The sequence below is a fragment of the Lingula anatina genome, chromosome 1 (assembly GCF_051362555.1).
Source record: "Lingula anatina isolate TDL-2025a chromosome 1, LinAna3.0, whole genome shotgun sequence".
NCBI classification, from domain to species: Eukaryota; Metazoa; Brachiopoda; class Lingulata; order Lingulida; family Lingulidae; genus Lingula; species Lingula anatina.
In genome coordinates, this window is record NC_141767.1 from 43,779,812 (window position 1) to 43,796,983 (window position 17,172).

The following is a 17,172-nucleotide window of genomic DNA, read 5'->3' on the forward strand; positions in this document are numbered from 1 at the left end:
CAGCTGAGGGATAGGATTGACTTCCAAGGGATTAGATTGACTTTACATGTTCTGCTGGGACAGTATGTACTAAATTAGATTGTCACAAATGGACAGGAAATGCAACCTAAGCTGTCACTTTCACTACAGTCAGGCACATTAGATAAAAATAAAATCTGTTCTACCAATACATTGGTGAAGAAAAAAGACCCAAGCTGGAAATTTCTATTGAAGACACTGGCTGGATCTATATATATGCAGATTGTTTAATAAATTCTATTCAGCCTAGATAAACCCCAAGCTCCAGGCTTTAAAGCGAACCCTATTTATTTTCAACTGCTTCCTCAAACTCTTCATCTCCACAAGACAATAGACACAGAAAACTTTCCTAATGCAACATGACAAGGCGCAGGCCATAATAAAAGTGCTGGATCCAATTCTAATCGATTTCCATCATTTAATTTAATGAGGGATTTCAGAGTTGGTAAATTGCAGGATGAATTTCAAAGTATTTCATCTCCCCTGGCTGTGCCAGATGGCAAACAATCCGCCACCCTGAAACTGATATCCAGGAAAGAGCGAGAGTGGGGAAGATTAGTGCATTTATTACTTTGCTGATGTGTCATTCTCCAAATTCTATCCAGGGAATTCCAAGACTTTGTGATATCTCTTTACTTTAATTTGCTTCAACAATGGCATTTGTGAATCAAATGGGAAAAGGGGATAATTCAGTGCTTTGAAAAGATTGAGGAGTAGGAGAATAATAATTAGAAATTATGGCTGTCTGATTATCTTGGGAAATGAATGTTTTGATAGCTTTTGTCTTATCACAGCAATCATCATAGCAACTGGAAAAGCCAGCATGTTCTTCATTTAGGCTGACCATGTGTATTGAGATCAAAACTAATCCTTTGTTTTACTAATGTAATTCCACTGAGATTGGAAAATTGAACAGATGCTGTAGACTTTCGACCCTTTTAGTGGCAGATTAAAGTTCACTTTTAAAAGAAAATCTGGACAATTTTTAATCCACACTAATTAAAAACATTAAATCTATTTGTAAGGACAGGATGGTTTGAACTTAAAATCTATGAATTCTAAGACTTAATATGCTAAACATTTCCAATTGAATTGGCCTCTGTCTCTCTCTCTCTCTCTCTCTCTCTCTCTCACACACACACACACACACACACACACACACACACACACCATGAACAAAAATTTCTTATTTGTTGTCAACAAGACTATTACAATCATCAATATTTAGAAATATCTGGTAATAACTTTGTAACTACAACAGTGCAGAAATTTGTGGCATAATTTCAATATGAAAGATGGCAACATCTTTATCATTTGTTAATAAGTGATTATGACTTTGTATATCTCCAGACCTGAGGTGAAGGAAAATATAAAATTTGACAACATTTCTATCTGCCATTATCATTCTGCATTTGAAAAAGCCTATAAAGAAGGAAGGATAAATCTTCACCATGAGTCACTGATCAATTCATCTTTTTTCGATTTCTTTGAGTTTTTGAATAATACATGTACTTGTGTTTCAGCAAAAATACTGTCTTCCAAATTATCATGAAATGTGGTCATTTGTGAACAGGAAACACATCATCAAAAGACCATTACACAATTAATTTTCATTCCACTCAAGAGGATGTACACTATAAATATTCAATCGCAATATTCCCTGAGCTAATGAATTAAAAAACATGGTGTAAAAATGAGGTACGTGGTATGAGTAACGCGTAATAATTACTGCCTTTGCTCCTACCTCAGGACTGACCTACACCTTAGGCAATTTCCTCAGAAGACAAATGCATTTATGACTCACTTTTAATATAACTGGGAGAAAACTGAACACTCGCTGATGCCAATATATATATCTTTTAGAACTTCTTGTGTTCACACATCTAAACTTAATCACCTAATCTAAAGTTAATCACTGTTCTTCCTCTTTGTATTCTCCTCTAATCTATCAATCATTGGCACTTAAAAAGCTTTTTGATATTCCCCGAGATGTTTTTTATCATAACCAGCCGCATCCAACCCCACCCCGCTGAGCTAGGCATGTGTTATACAGTGAGTCCTTTACATTGTGACCTTTGTGAAAAAGCAGACCATAAATTGCGGAATGGTGTGATTGGATGAGATAAATCATTTACCAAGGAAGCCTTGCTAATTTGATTTCAGCAATATTCCCTACCAAAGTGCAGAAGGAAATGGATCAGATGCGACAAAAAATTGCATGAAAAATGATGTGCAAAATTAGCTGGGTATTAAAAAGATAATCCAAGTGTCACCGGTAATGACTAACTCAAAAGACAGATGAGCTTATTTTGGTCATGTCAGTTCTGGGAGTTTAACTCTTCCACAACTGTTTCCGTCAACAATTTACCATGTTTAACCGAAATTATGCAATGTTCTCATGTCATGCTTGACATATTTCCAGGAATAATTGTGGACAGAATGCAAAAATGAGCATATGTCCATTTCATAATCAAATACAAGCTGATGCATTTTACATTTCCATCTGCACTTCCAGCATTTGATACCTTGGTCACCAGATGGCAGCACAGACCAAGCCCATCTTTTCTGCATATTTTTTTTTTTTTTGACTCACCATCCATCATTTCAGCTGTAAGCTTTTCTCTTCTTTTTTTTTTTTTTTGTTATTTTTTACATCAAATCTCTCATTTAACTTGCAATTGTTTCAAAATATCATGACCTTCTTGGTGCATCCAAAAATATTTAAAGCAATAGGAATTAAGATCGCTCACCTTTTGTCAGCTCCTTAATATGAGTCTACTGTTGCCCCCAGAAATACCCCTGCATATGCTATGTTCTCAAAACTTTCAATCCACCTCCTGCCACCCTTTTCCCATCAACATTCTAATTAATCTCCTTCCCAACCTGCACCAAGGACATCCACAGATAGGCAGCCATAATCAACAAAATCACATAAAACCTGATATCAATCAAGAAAATTGTATCAGAACTTGGGTAGTTATATTGGAAACTCTCCCATGATGGTCTTTTGCTATGAATAATGGCAGCTATGCCCTTTTCTCCAAGCCTTCTATCTCGCCACTTTAATGACAGAAATTCAGCAGCAACCTACTCTGGAAGCCTAATGGTCTCCCGTGAAATTAATTTTCCAAAATGTCCTTGCAACCACATAAACCTAAGGCTGAGAAATTACTAATAATGTCTAGCCTCTGCTGTTAAGTGGCCAGTTATGATAAAGGATGGGTGCTTTCAGCATCTCAAATACTTATTTATTCCTAGACCTTTTTCTAGCCCTGTATCTCTCTGGCCAAGGTTTAAGAGAGAGATTTTTGTATCAGTAAATTATCATATAACTAAAAGAAAATGTTGAGTACTTCTAACATACTCTTTTTTTCCTAAATGCAGTCTGTGCCATAGGCTTCTCAGACTACTGGCCATATAGACCACCATGCAGTTTCCTAAAAGCTACTACAATCACTGGTCTAAATTTCAATAACAATGACATTTCTCCTGATTTCATTAATGTAAGTTAAAACAAGACCTTGATTTTGTCAAACTTTTTTCCTTTTTTTAATTATCATGTTATAGCCACATTAAAAAAAGCATTAATTTGAAAAAAAATCTGACAACTGTCAATTTGTGAATTTTGTGATATCTGTCTTTATGAAATAGCACGTAGTTAATGAAGGCAAACTGAAATCATCAGCATCAGGATGAAGACATGCAATAACTTTTCCATCAACTTTACTGATCAAACCATCCTCAATTAATTGCTAGAAAACAAGTTTTGAAAAAAAGCAGATCACTGCATGTCACAGTATATCAATATGCTGGTAGTTCATCTATGAAACTCTGGTTTAATGTAAAGACATGGAATGCTGGTATTTGTTCTGAAATGTCTTAAATTTTTAACTTATTTAAAGGAGACTTTGGCTTATTAATTCTATTTGATGATTTCTACAAAGGGAGCAATAAGTACGGCTGCACATGCAAGACAGCGCAGCTGCTCTTGACACAAACAGATGTAAGTCTTAAAAGCATGGGATGAATTGTGCCTACGTTCTATCTTGTCAGCATATCATTGGTTATTTTAGTGTCCTTACTGGTGGAGGGTCAAGGTAATGGAGATTATATCCAACGGGAGCATAAAACATTAATGGCCTGATTTATTGATAAGCTGAGAAAAATAAATGAATAAATATTTAAGAATCTACTGTTTTGATATGTATTTAATTAAGAAATTACAAAGTAAACAACAAGGCCAAGAACTTCACTAAACTAAACTAAACAGCTGGCAAATATAAAGCAATAAAACAGAAAAAAAAAACTAGAATCACAAAACTGGTTTCAGAACTAGATCTCAAATGAGTTTGCAATTGTGCACACACACACACACACACACACACACACACACACACACACAGTAAAGACACTTCTACAACAAATCCCCTATAATTTCTTGCCCAGATAATGAATCATACTCCCAATCGGCAGATCATCAGAGAAGTGTGTCCCACCACTGATAATGTCACCAGACCAGGCCATCATTTTACCACAGTTTTCCCAAGAGTCTGATATGGACCCAATGCCCATCTGGCCATAATGGCTGATAGGACAGGTCTCAGATCATTAGGTAAATGTCTATTCCTTGAGGCTGCTAGAAAAGGAAAGTCACTTTGCATGTGACAGGCTATTTCAAAAAGTATTACAATTAAGTCAAACCTGATTCATTACTTCTGAACAGTTTCCTGACACCCCGTGTATTGGTTTTAAGGTTGCATTGAAATGCCTTGGTCTGATACAATTTATCTTTCAAAAGGTGGACTGGCATTATTCAGATTATTTTCTTCCAATACAGTTATTACCATTTTGATGGAAAATATTAATGATGGACCTTTCAATTAGTTTTTTTCAAAAACACTGGTAGAAATCAGTCATCTGTCAATGCATATCAATTCAAATAAACAAATTCTAAAAAAAGCAAAAAGCAAGTGCAATTAACCTTAATGCCATCTTCACTTGTGTACCTTTTTTTAATTTGTCTCTATATCTACTCTGAACATATATGTTTCATCACTTTACGTATTATTTAGGTCATTTTTGCCTTATCTTAATCACAGCAGATTACATAGTCTGGCATTTCTGCCAATTGAACATTATTTCTTATCAATGAGATATTTATTATTGTAATGTACACATTTACAGTACACTATGAGTGTACTTACCTAATCGAGCCTGGCCAAAAACTGACAGTGTTCATGCTTTTATCACCATGGCTCCTTCCCAACAATTTCTTCAACATCTAAGATTTACTTTGTACAAAATACAATATCGGCAAATGTTACCCTGCTTACACACAGTAAAGTGACTGCGGTGTAGGGAGTGATAAAACACTGCCTTATTTGTATGCAATTTTATTCAAACTCAGTCCATGTCAGTGGGTATAAACTGTCCTTATTACAGTCTGGGTATGAATTGAGCTAATCCAAGTCATCAGAATGGCAATTCAAATCAGTGACAAATTTATCACTCAGGATTAAGCTAATCTAGAATGTTTATTTGACACATTTTTTAAGATTGTTTACCTAATACCACTGCCTGAGCGACAAGAGACTCTGCCTATCTGGATATTGTTTTTGTTTTAATTTTCTCTCCCACCCCTACTCTTTTCCTATCCCCTACTTCATCCACAAAATGATGCTGGTGCCATGTTCTATCTTGTACAAAAATTTGATACAAAGAAGAGCTGCAATTTATGGGCACAGTGTTAAGTTTCACTTTAAACACTTTCTTTTGTAAATAGCCTCCTTCTATTGCAACACATTATTTTACTCCTTGTCAATATTTTGACAGGTATATTGCTTAAGGGATCTTGGATATTAACGAAAAAGTCCAAAACTAATGCAGCTAATGAAATTTCCTATTAACTTAAAGAAAAGGTCTAGCAAGCCAAACAATTTTTCAAAGTTTGTAGTCACAGTGTAACACGAGTGACGTAATATCAGCGTTTTGAGGCTAAAATTGTCTTTTTTTTAATCAAGAATTTCTCTTAAACAAAAAGCCCTATTAATACGATTGAAATAGCTATCTAAAGGTTAGCACAAACTCCATTAAACTCTGTCAGGATTTTCTCTTTTTATTTTTACTTTTGATTTTATTTTGATAAAACGTGAATTTTACGAAATATATATGGACCTTCCAATTTCAGTATTAATAACTTCAAAAATAAAAGGTCAATCCAAAAACCAAGACTCAGACGACTAGATATTATACTGAAACAGAGACACATCAAATTTCATGTCAATCTGACAGTTACAGAATGAGATATGGGGATTGAAGTTTAGACTATGTTATCAATCTTCAAAGCTGAGAAATCGCTCCTAAACCATTTTGCTCAGGTAATTGGGCTATTTAAGCAAAATAATTGCACCTCCACCTTACCTGTTATCATCTTGTTGATCGGGAAGGTCTATACACCATTACGTGTTAAAATTGGGTTGTTTGTTTCTATCTAGATGCCAGAAAATCTTACTTTTGTACGCAAACTTATTCGTACCACGAAAGTCGCTCTTCCCTGGGAAATGATTGACAGCTGAGTAGGTCTACCTACTCTCGTTTCACTGACGTAATTAATCATAATTGTGCCTGACGCAGTAGGAGTCTGTGCACTGTCTAGGAAGTGTCTAAGGAAGCGCTTACAAACAAAAAGAGGATTACTTGGTGTGCCAGCAGAGGACAATGCCACCCGTCGTGCGTGGGCGCCGCTCTACACACCAAGACGCGAAAGTTGAGAAAGTAAAGCAAGATTTACTCCGAGAAATGGCCGAATGTGGGTACGTATATGCCATGATGCCACAGAGTGCCAAGACCGTAATATGCGAATTTGAAAATGTTTTGGGTGGCAATATTACTTTAAAACTTGCTTGCTATTACAATCTTTATTGTGCATAAAATGATTGCCTAACGATTTTTTTCTGACAACCCCAGACGTTGTACGAATACTCAGCAGTTCAAGTGTGATCTCGAGTCTTTACCGCGGGGTTTCTCCATCCACCAGAAGCACTCTCTTTCAAAATTCTCTTGCTTTCCTCGCTCATCCGTTTTCTCACGACTTTCTTTCTTCCCATGACTGTGTATATAACTGTGTTCTGCTTAGCTGACGTAAGACTTATGAGCTGCCAGGGCACGCGTAACAGCTTAAGAAGTTAGACAACCATTCTTGCCCCGCCCCCATAGTAACGGTGCTTGACAACGGAGGCGGAGCCTAAAGCCTGCCACCCGTACCAGTCAGGACAGGTAGAAAAACTCGTCCAAATGTATATTTTTAGTCCGTGTTTCACAAATATTACTTAATTGAGTAATAGATACAAAATTGATTATTTCTAACGTATAAAAAACTAAAAATCGAGTTTTAGACGTATTTTTAATATCCTAGACCCCTTAAACAACATCTGAGCGGTCCATGTCACTGCTGTGAGCTGCTTTTTTCTAGTGACAAGACCATCATCCTAGATCCTGAATCATTATGCATACAATCCAAAGTTCAGGGCCATATTTTTCTGGTTATTTATCTACCAACCAATCATGATACTTTTTTTAAAATGTCTCATTTTCAGACGAAGCCCGCTCTCACAAGTTGTTTCAGATTTTTTCAGCTGATCTGTAATAACAGTATATAGATATCGATATCCTGAAATATGATCCAAGAAAGAAAGCATTAATGTGATATACAATTTAGCCGGGCATTATTATCTCTTTAGACGAGGGAAGAAAAGAAAGGTGGGGTGAAGGCTATCAATGAGGTAGATACGCAAAAAGAGCCCACACAAGTTGAAAATTAACTCTAAGTCTAACCATCACAAAGGTGCAATTTTGATTGTCAAAACATCTGATGCATATCCATACAGGTTTTACATGCAGTATCACAATGAATGAGAACCCCAGTGTACATCTTTGCCAATGGGTTCTGGTGTTGATAAGTGCCTGTCTAAAATGTTTGGCAGCAGGTCATACAAACAATTACAAAGTACTTAAACTTAGCACCTTTTAAGATAAATCTTAAAAGATTCATTGCAACAGTATTGTTCATCAGGTAGGAAATGATGAATGTAAGACAGAATCCATTCCTCCATGTCCCCCCCCCCTCCCCCCCCCCTCCCCCTAACACAGACATGCCACTGCACTGCATACAAAAAAGTTAAAATCGCGGGTGGTCAGTCTTCTTGCATCGATCTGGATTCTTTTGAAGCATCATATCCTTAACTTTTTTAATGAACAAATTGCAAGTTGCATTTCAAATCCCACTAGATGGTGATACCTCCTAATACTTTCAAGACAAGCCCTTGGCACTACTTGTGCCAATTACATTTCAATATGATACCCAACTGATATAAATATATGCAAATGAAAAAATCTAGATGATCTGGGGTTGTTTTTAAAGCAAATGCCAGAAGATACACAACACCTTTCCTAACCCTTACAGGAGTGATCTGTTTTCAGCCATGTCAGTTGTCACGTAGATGATAGATGGAGAGATGCATGAATAGGTCAGTGATGAGGCTAAAGGGAGAAAATGTATAGTTACCTATTGCACGTAGCTTCTTTAGTTCCAGAGGGTAGCCTTATATTAATTTAGTTATCATTTTTGTTTGAACTATTGACTAAGATATTAAAATCAAACGACATGTTGTTTCGCCATATCAAAATGCTTTAGAGCCTTGGGAAAATTAATGCCATGCATTGTCTTTTTTTGCATTTGTCAAAAAGAAAATATATACCCTACAAGGTTCAACTAAAATGCTTTCACATGACATCGATTCATATAAACCAAAATAATTTGTCTCTGGAGATGAGTAAGAATATTACCTGATGGAAATATGCATACACATATGGCATTTGCTGCCAGTAAGTCTACTAACTTCAACATTTAATTTTTTTACCACATAAGCATACATTAAATTTCAATCATTATGTTACAATTTTGCGGTTCAACCACAAGCTTATTGGTGGATTACTACTTAACTGCTACAAAAAGGGCCGCAACAACCCATATATGGATTTGAAGCAATTTACAAAAGATATATATGCTGAGCCCCAATTGGATTTTTCAAAACCGTTTAAGACAAACCCATTTTCTGAAACCTAATCTGCATCCCATTGTTAGAGAGATGTATGCAACATGCCAGGGCAGTGAGTTTGAAACCGAGATATTGAAACGGATCCATCTGTCTCTGTCACAATAACCAGCTCTGTGTAAAGGAGGTGTCGGTGTAGAGTGAAAGAATTAATTCTTTCTATATGATACAGGAGATGGGATAATGATCCTTAGCCACTGCGGGTTACATGCACACAATGGTGGACATTCCATGTTTAGACATCACCTTTTTTCTTCTTTGTAGCAAGCGTCACCAATTGTGTGTCACCCTAGTGCCTAGGCTAGGGTATAATAGGGGAAAAATCTCCAGTTTTCTCTCCCCTACACCTTCATCACTAATGATACAATGTAAAAGTGGATGGATAAGACATGGCAGAGCTTGTTAGATACACCTGGGGCATCTTGTTAAAAAATAAAGGGAAGAAATGTAGCGAGAGTAACACTATAGGTTAAAACACACTAAAATTCATGGCTTTTTTGTTTGTTTCATAGATATATTAAGGTACGACCAATTCTTCAGGTCAAAAATGGAGCAATTTCTGGCATAGTCATCAATGTGCAATAGAAGATATCAGTTTGGTGTTTATCTCAGTAAGGTTAATCAAATGAAGCTGCGTCTCTCATAGGCTATCAACCAATACTTCACTGGAGTCTGAATCTCAGTCTGCAACCTTGAATATTCACACTCAACTTCAACCCATTAAAAGATAAAGGTGATGAATATTAGACATAATGTTAATTGTTTTCCTTGTTCATCTCATTTCTAAAAGCATACGAAAGCTAAGACCTCATTTTAACCGCTGAATTTGACCGAGTCCCTCCACTTAACAAAATGTCCATCTTTCACTAAACAAAATGTCTATCTTTCCACCATAAGGATCTGTTTTACCAATAAAAGTAACATTTTTTTGTATCAGCTAATAAAATTTGTTGAGAGTTGTTGAATTCATTTTTGTCATTCTTGTTTTTTTAAATTCAAATACTCACCTTTTATCTCTTCATTGACAGAGCAGATTGAGTTGAAATTCATTTCCTTCTCTATCAGGTGGCCAGGACTATACAACTTTAAAATTAACAGACACCATTTGGCATAAAAAAAAACCAAGCCTTTTACGAAAGCTGGCCCCTCATCTGTTACCTAATCTTACCTGCTTAACCTCTCTTCAATCCCAGCGCCAAATCTTGTCTCAATCTCAGCCAAAAGTGTCTACAAATAAAATTGAACAAGATTAATATATTTGACAAAAAGCAATTGGATTTGGCGAACACCAGCAATACAATACCTGGAGCCCAGGGAAATGAATGTAATCACTTCAATATATCAGTTTGTGACAAACAGGGCCTGTTTACCTGGACTGATATTTAAGCAATGAGCATTACAATGCTTCCCATGGAATGGGTCCACAGACTGAAATATGAAATTGTCAATATTCAGACAAGGTTATAAAAACCATAAAAAATGGCTCCCCCAGGCCAAAATTGTCTATGGTAACAAGAGAGCTAGGCTCCTGTTTTTGTGTTCATTGGTGATTGTGTGAGTTGTACTTGGCAACACTGCAAACTAAATGTCTGTTAAAAGGTGCTGGAGTTTTCCCAACCTCTCCACTGTCCCCTTCAGCACTCCATAAACTCACCTGGATAGAAATGACTGATCTGACATCTGGTGGGACAGATACAAACTAAAATGAAGCTTTGGTACCGATATGGATTCATCTGCCATAAAACATATAATTGCGAAAATGCACCTTAATAAGTTAGTCAAGTTCCTTACATTGGCAGGTGATTGCACAGCAATTCTTTACTTGCTTTTGTATTCCAAATGTCAGAAAGAAATTAAAATCACCATTTGTACCATAAACCAGTATTTATTTACAATAAACCTCTAGTTTATTAAACAGATATTGTCCTCCTGTTTAACCTTATGAATGTAGATTATAAATGAGAGCATATAATGCTTCCATGCAAATTGTCTCCGTTTCTTGTAAATAAACTCTGCTTAAAAAAAACCTTCATGAATAATAAAACACATATCACCATCATGAGATGCATATATTCATACACCTTTCACTCGTGAAGTGAATAAACTATGAAATCACTCAAGCCAGTAACAATACAAGCTCATGATCACCCTGGTAATTATGTATCACAAGATAGCACAAAGACTGCTCTGGAGTATATATAAATATATATTCACCACTGCACATGCATCACAGGAGTACCGCCCTGAGACTGTCACCTACAACTTCATGTTGAGTGGTGCATATGATGTGCAACCTCATTATCAGTTATGACTGTGTGTAGCCAAGCTTCCTTATTGTTTAGACATATGAGGAATGTCACAGAAATCTTAACATGACAGCAAAATACCTAGCAACTGGTGGTTTCTGTCCCAAAATGATTACTCAATACAAAAGTATCTGATTGAAAAAAGTTTAATGGAGTATTCCAAGTTAAAAAAGAAAGAAATTGAATAAAAAAAGTATTATTCTGCAGAGAAAACTGATCTGACTTAGATTTTCTAAATCTCTGCCAAGGCTTGTATATTTCTACCAATATATTCTGGGATAATAATATAAATGTTGTTAAATTATACAAAAATTATCCAATTGCACATTTATTCCATCAGATATGTTGTTTTTGTATGACATGAAGTTTGATATTTAAATTCCTTTGTAAGAGACTCCCATCTCTTCAAATTTTAACATGTAACAAAGTATATTTCAAGGAATAAGACCCTGCAGTGGGATGCATTTTAAAATTCAGTCTGATAAAAATGGATAACTCCTGGTAATTGCAAATAAACATCATGTATAAAACTTCAAGGCGATATCAATTTGGCTGTTATATTTCCGCAACACATCTATCTCCAAGCTCCAGCAAAAAAAAAAAAAAAAATCCAAAACAAAAGATACAACAGTGACATATTTTACTGTCGCATGAGATCAAGTCATCAGGAGCACAGTCTATGCTGCACCATGTGTACAAACACTGAAAATGACACATGCCTCTGACATCTCTACTTTATGGCCACTACTTAGTATGCACAGGCACAGACTTTACCCAAGAACTGCCCTATATCCAGTGACAGATTCTTCTCCCCTTCAACAGCACATAGCCTTGTGCAGCTTTGAAGTCCTGTTGGTTATGGGTTGAATGGGTTGAAGCCATGGTGGTACTGGTCTTTCAAGTTTGTTTAATTTGATCATTAATATAGGTTGCATCACACAGGGGGTGGAGGGGCAGGACCACCCTAGGGTAACATCATTTTTCAAATAGAATACCAAAGAGGGGATGTCCACATCATAGAATTCCTCCCATGACCTTGCCAAAGGGTCATTATTAAACATCATCTCTCTAGGATTACAAAGAAGTTAATCAGATAGTATGAGGATGTTATAGCTATGGGTGTAATTAGAAAACCCCTTGTGCTTTCAGCTTCTTCATAAGTTATTAGGTAGATGTATAATGCCCTATCATCTGCTGGTAAAATTATACATAGCATTATCTTTTGTAATCTTCATCCCTCCACTGGCAGTAAAATTCATTGCTAATAGAAAGTTGTATTTTCCACAATGCTCATGGTGGTTTCCTAATAATAATGATGATGATGATGGTGGGGCCATATAGGTAGTTTTTAAGCTTTTTTCACAAAATATACAGCATTTGAAATTTTACTTCACAAGTAAAAGTTGTGTTTAACATACATTGCGCAACGGCTTATGATACATGTTTAAAAAAATTGAATGTATTAACAGAACTTTACCACTTTCTCAAAACTATCAAACATATGCTACTTAAAATGAATGAACAAGACAAGAGGCCCAAATGTTAATGTACAAGCAAACTGCTTCCCTGTGTGTATACAGAATACAGAACACATGTTGCACAAGTAATCAATTCATGTAAATGTCACCAGAGACCAGTCTTGATCTTAGAGATGTGCAGTCCATAGATGAGATACATCTCCCTAGCTGACGTAGTGTAGTTTTAATCATTGTTGTAATCTTTTATCTCAAAAGTAAAGTAGATTTCAACTAACTTCCACTTTTGATAGTCCAACTGATGTTAACATTTTTATAGCTGTGTGAATATTTTATAACAATACCTTAATTTTTGTTAAGTGTAATATTTTTTTAAATTATAAATGTATTATAATACACAGAAGAAATGAATTACTGTTTAATAATTGTATGATAATGATGGTGAGAGTGAGAGTCACCCTGCGTGGAAGCACCGTTTTGACCAACTGATTGTTAAATAGTTGCATTCAATACATGAAAAAATTTGTGCAATTATTGAAAAAGTGCAAATGGGAGTCACCTGCAACAACTCAAAGTCTTGACTTATTGTAAAAATCAGGTGAGATTCCACGGAGTTTGTTGGGAGCCTGGGTCATAAATGATGTAATGCCAGCAAGAGCAGTATGACTTTGAATAAAGCTTAATAATTAATCCATGTGTATTTTCTGGTTGTTTTCTCTTCCATTCTGTACAATTACAGTCTTCTTCACAACAACAGGGATTTGTCATATTTTGGAAGTTGGTTTAGTATTGCTTTTAAAGAAGGCATTCCTAGGGCAGAGAGATTCAACCTTACTTTGCTAAAATACTAGCCCCACCTCATGCTGAACCTCACGTTTTCTTGTCTTGTACTGTACATGTATGACATCATTACTGTAGGCTGTCTTGAATGATTTTCATTTTTACAAAACTTAGAAGTTTCTTAAAGGTTGGTGGCAATTTGCTGATGCAAAATTCCTCACTTTTACTGGATTTTGACCTTTTTCCATATTACATTATCATACATGTCAAATGTCAACTCTGTTCCCTCTCCCCCGATTTCTACCATTTAAATGCCGTAATCAGATACTTTTTTCATCAGCTTTTGAGTTTCTCCTATCTGAACAAAATTTGATACAATTTTTCAGTATCGTAAGGCTCTATGCATGCTTCTGAATGTCTTTAAACAACATATGCAATTAATTGTTTTTTCATAATATTGTTAAAAACTTTGCTTTTACATTTGAGCAATACAGTTTGTGATATCAATTATATCAAGTACAAATAAGTGCTTTAATAATATTGAGCTCACACAGTTGCACCTGCTTCTACCAAGCAAACCTTTTAAAAAAGAGTAAATAATGTTTCATAAATCCCTCCTGTTTTTGAAAAGACTGCATAATAGATAAATAATTTGCAAAGGCAATTTGATGGGTTTTCTGATATAATGGTTGCAGTGAAAATAAGATAAGTAGATAAAGATCTAAATTTGTTTTCCCTGTCAGTAAAATTTAAATACTAGTATCATGGCCATTTTAATTCTTTTTACAATAGGCTCTTTATAACTTAATATAATTTTCCTCATATATTCATTATTGAGAGGAGATAAACAACTGTAAAAGTATAAGTAGGACAAAATACATAACTACAATGCACATGCGTTATATAATATTCTAATTCCATTTTACATTTTGTGCATTAGAAATCTTGTGCATTTGTGAATTCTAAGGGAAAAATACTATAGTTCATTAACTTAAGTAAATATTTGTCTACAAACTAAACCGGACTGATGATGGTAGCAATGGTGCTGCTGTAGAAGAACTAGTGGAGACATAAATAGAAACAACTAATTGTTGAAAGAACCAAACACAAATTACTAGGCAGTGTAAACTGAATGACATATCTATATTATTTAATATTACCATATTTACAGAAACATCTTGACATGCTTTTATACAAAAGCAGACCTTAAAGATAAGCTTATTCCAGTAATTTTTAAGGTAGTTGGTTAAAGGTTAGCAAAAACACATTAAAACTATTAAATAATAATAATAAATCATAATATTCCACATGTCACATGTTATCTTGGCACAATATATAAAATGCCACCTCTTTGATCTTACAAGCACAAAGTTACCGATCATTCTACTGACCTAGATAATAGGTCGAGTGAAGGACTTATCTCAGGTAGCCCTCGGGGACAGAGCCAGGATAGTAGAACAAGGGGCCCTATGTCACGTCTTTGTTTACTCCATTACCCGGGGCATACCTTAACCACTAACTTCCAAGAGCCATTTTAAGCGATCGCTAGACCTAAATATCGATCAAAATATCCTGATGTATTACACACATAATGAAAGTAATCATCTTACATTAGAATTAAAATCAATTCTGTTAAAAGATATTAAAAGCGTATAAACTTACCTGTACTGTCAACTTGGGATACTACTGCCATTTTGAATAATTAGGTCATGATATATCTTAAAAGAGGGCAGCACATTATAGTAAATAAATTTGACCCAGAATGACAAGCGATCGTCAAACTTTATAGATTTTACAATGTCTTAATTATCATAAATATCAAATCAAAATATGAAACTGCATATTTTGTCAGCAAGTTTTAGGATATGATTTGTAAAGTAAGCGACACGATATAAATTAAGCATGTCTTGGATGATGGAACAGCAGTCAAAAGCACATTCAGCAGAGATGAGTATCATCTAACACAATAGGCTTATTATCATATTAAATTTTTACCTCGTCTTTCTGATGAAATGCTACATGTATGTACAGGAATATGACCCAAGTAAATTTCTGTATGCTTTATATAACAAATTTTCAACATCCAAATATTTCCACTGATTTAGATTCGAAAACCACTGAACTTGACTAAAAAATAAAGCAGGTTCTATGATTGATCGCATTTTCAGATTTAGACCTACGTTTTAGATTCATAGCAACACATATACTGCATGATATGTAATGCAAAATGCTCGAATTGATCTTCAAAATGATAGTTCTTTATGAATTATGAAATATCCACTAAATTAATCGCCAACAATATATAGGCTAACCATCAGCAACACCCTATAGCCAAGACACGAAAAATTATTTCTGTAGGCCTAAACGCATATCACCATGCTCATCATGGGGGCGTCTCGATAGTCCGAAGGTTCATTGGTCCGAAGGTTCATTGGTCCGAAAAACGGTAACATTTTCATAGGTTTTTTAATCAAGGGTTTATTGGTCCGAAGGTTCTGTAGTGAACATTCGGACCAAGGAACCTTCGGACTATTGAACCTTCGGACTATTGCTACGGCCCCCTGATCATTACGAAGAGAAGTGTTGTTGCGCCGGGTCCTTTGCTCCCCCGAGGAGATAGAGGCATAATGGATGGATAAAGGCCCATTTGAAAAAATCAGAATTCTACTTTTTCTAAAACTCTGGTGACAGAAAGTGATACAGATAAATATAGCTTTTTGTGTAAATAATTTTTGGAATTCAAGCCTTGCTAGTTTGGAGAGTTTTTGTATTCAGTAACGAAGGATTTAATAAGGAAAAGTTTTCAAAATGACAACCCTTTTGGATAATTTCCACGTTATTAATAGGCCTACTAACAAAAATTAGACGGCGCTAAAGGGATATTAAAAGATGCACGTTTATTTTACTGATACATTTTGTCCTCAACCTCAAGTATGCTTTTCACAATGCCTGGTAAAGAAGTTTTGCAAATTACTTTCTATGACTATGCAATTTTCATGTAAAACATTTGAATGTGCCCTGTCACCATAACACTAGCTAATCATGAGTGTAACTGAACTGAGGATTTTATGGTTAAAATATTACAAAAACCATCAAATAATTAAAACTAGAAAAGCACTCCGAGAGCGCTGACCTCCGCCAAGGCAGCGATTTTTGATTATTGTTGATTATTGATTGATTATTGATCCGGATCACCACCAAAAACTAATCACTTCTAAGTTAACCCATTTCCGACCTACCCTGAAAATTTCATCAAAATCGGTCCATAACTTTTTGAGTTATGTTGATGACAAACAAACAAACAGACAGACAAGCAAGGGTGAAAACAACCTCCTTGGAAGAGGTGATTAATGCGGCAAAGGACGTCACGAACGTTTTTCCTTTTTTCAGTTTTTGAGAGCCGGACGACACCGCAAAAATAGCCGCAAGCTATTTATTGCCCTATTTAAAATAAACATTCTAGAATCTTTAATTTAAATG

The 17,172-nt window shown here is 35.4% G+C and overlaps 1 protein-coding gene across 2 annotated transcripts in view; it reads right to left on the minus strand.

The window, feature by feature from the left end:
- The window catches only part of LOC106158075 (repulsive guidance molecule A), a 40,332-nt gene extending 24,877 nt beyond the window's left edge, over positions 1-15,455 (minus strand). The window contains exons 1-2 of one of the 2 annotated variants that reach the window (XM_086999216.1): positions 15,355-15,455; positions 10,300-10,358 (exon numbers count right to left, since the gene is read on the minus strand). The gene's annotated coding sequence lies outside the window, so the exon portion shown is untranslated. The remainder of the gene's footprint in view (positions 1-10,299; positions 10,359-15,354) is intronic. The other variant, XM_086999218.1, reaches the window with a different exon arrangement.
- Between the last annotated feature and the right edge of the window lie 1,717 nt (positions 15,456-17,172).